Raw genomic sequence first — 2,430 nt, forward strand, 5'->3', positions numbered from 1 at the left:
TTCGCAGGTCTCGCTACTGAGAACCCAAACCAACATTTAAAAATATTTCTTCAATTAGCAGACACTTTTAAAACCAATGGAGCTTCTCCTGAGGCAATACGTTTAAGATTATTTCCTTTTTCCCTCAGAGATAAAGCCCTATCATGGTTAGATTCCCTTCCACCCAATTCCATTACGACTTAGGATAACCTTAGAAGAGTTTTTCTTGCTAGATATTTTTCCCCGAGTAAAACCGCCGTTCTTCGAAACCATATAACTAGATTTACCCAAAACCAAGGAGAATCGTTGTTCGAAGCTTGGGAGAGATATAAAGAGTTGTTACGCGCATGCCCACATCATGGTTTAGAAAATTGGTTAATCATTCAAACCTTCTATAATGGACTTCATTACAACACAAAGATGACCATCGACGCTGCCGCAGGCGGTGCTTTGATGAACAAACCATATCCTGAAGCTAGTGCCCTCATCGAAGATATGGCTCAAAACCACCAATCATGGGGAGTCGAACGAGCGACAGTTGAGAAGAAGGAAGCCCAAGGAGGAGTGCATGAACTAAGCTCTATAGACATGATGCAAGCTAAAATGGGCGCATTAGCTCTTAAGGTCGAGCATATGTGCATAAACCCGAATACTGTAGCCGCAGTTTCGTCAGATTGTGAGATATGTGGAACCAAAGGACACCAATCTGCAGAATGCAGTCTATTAAACGAAACCCACTCTGAGCAAGTGAACTACACCCAAGGGAACCCATACTCGAATACCTATAACCCTGGATGGAGGAATCACCCAAACTTCTCCTATAAAAACAATAACCATATCCAAAATAATGCACCTCCGAGACCTAGTTATCAAGCCCCTAGATTAAATCAACCTATGCAACCTGTACCACCAAAGCCGAGCCTTGAGAAAATTATGGAAAATTTTATCACCGCTCAAACCCAACAAAACAAGGAGTCCATGAACCAGAACATTCATGTTAACGACTTGATTACTTAGTTAGTAACCAAGGTTGACCAAATAGTTACTCACACCAAGATGCTTGAAAACCAGATCTCTCAGGTAGCTTTAAACCAAGCCCCTCAGACTACTCCTGGAGGACAATTCCCTGGACAACCTCAACAAAATACGAGAGGACAAGCCAATGCCATTACCCTACAAAGTGGGAACGCTTATGATGAGCCACCAAACCCTAGATTGAGTGAACCCGAAACTTCTAAGGAATGTACCAAACCCACGGACGAAGAAAAGGAACCAGAGGAATCTGAAAACCAGGAAGGTCGAGAAATAGAAGAAGAACCTAAAGATAAAACTTACGTACCACCCCCGCCATATAAACCACATATACCATATCCCCAAAGACTCAAACAAACCCAGATCAATAAACAGTATAAAAAATTTATTAAAGTTATAGAAAAACTTCATGTAGAAATCCCTTTCACAGAAGCCATCACCCAAATACCTTCTTATGCAAAGTTTCTCAAAGACATCCTTACCAACAAACGTAGACTTGACGATCCGAAGCCTTTGGAATGTAATGCTATTTCCGAGGACAAATTAGCAAAGAAAGATAAAGATCCTGGAAATTTCTCCATTCCTTGCCTTTTGGGTAATCATGTCATCGAAAAAGCTTTTCTAGACTTAGGAGCTAGTGTGAGCCTAATGCCTTTAGCAGTTTGTGAGACGTTGAACTTAGGAGAATTACAGCCCACTAAGATGTCACTTCAGTTAGCTGTTGAAAAGTATATCTTCGGCAAATATTTTTATATCGTATCCATAGAGATTGGTTGATATTACCGCCGTTCTATAATCCAAATGTTGTAAGTTTAAAAAGTAACAAGGTTGTTTTGGTTGGAAAGTTATCTTGTGAGTAAATGTCACTAAAAAAACAGTAAAATGGTTTTAATCTAATATAAAAGCTTGGCAAGATTGGAGTTCACTATTTCAAATGTTTATGCTTCCTTATGATAACTATATAGATTTAAGATTATTGATGATGTTCAAGTATCCTCTCAAAGTCATTTATGTCTAAATGATATTGTGATAATCACTATATTGATCCTTAGACGATCTCTCCACCTAACTATCAATATGGAAATCTTTAATGTTTAATACCAAAGAAGAGTAATGAATAAATCTATCTCTACAACTTATTCACTACTTGAAAATCTGTTTTATGTCAAGACTCAAATAATCTCTCTCGACAACTACTCAAATCTGGTTTTCAACTTAGGGCAAAAACAGTATTCAATACATCAACAATCTTTATCATATATATAAATCAAATGTAATACATAAACATATGAGAATAGCTACTACCTCCAATCTTGACAAAAGGGAGTTTAGCTCCTCATCATCATTGTTACAAAGCAGAAAGTTAAAGAAGAAAAACTCTGTTTTTCTCTCTTCCAAAATCTCTCAATATCAATGTGT

The 2,430-nt window shown here is 37.9% G+C and overlaps 1 non-coding gene across 1 annotated transcript; it reads right to left on the reverse strand.

The window, feature by feature from the left end:
- Nucleotides 1-237: 237 nt before the first annotated feature.
- On the reverse strand, nt 238-344 carry LOC127099613 (small nucleolar RNA R71). Its single transcript, XR_007794096.1, has one exon. It is a non-coding gene; the product is annotated as a small nucleolar RNA R71 (small nucleolar RNA).
- Between the last annotated feature and the right edge of the window lie 2,086 nt (nt 345-2,430).

Source organism: Lathyrus oleraceus, chromosome 6 (assembly GCF_024323335.1).
Source record: "Lathyrus oleraceus cultivar Zhongwan6 chromosome 6, CAAS_Psat_ZW6_1.0, whole genome shotgun sequence".
In the NCBI taxonomy this organism is placed as follows: domain Eukaryota; kingdom Viridiplantae; phylum Streptophyta; class Magnoliopsida; order Fabales; family Fabaceae; genus Lathyrus; species Lathyrus oleraceus.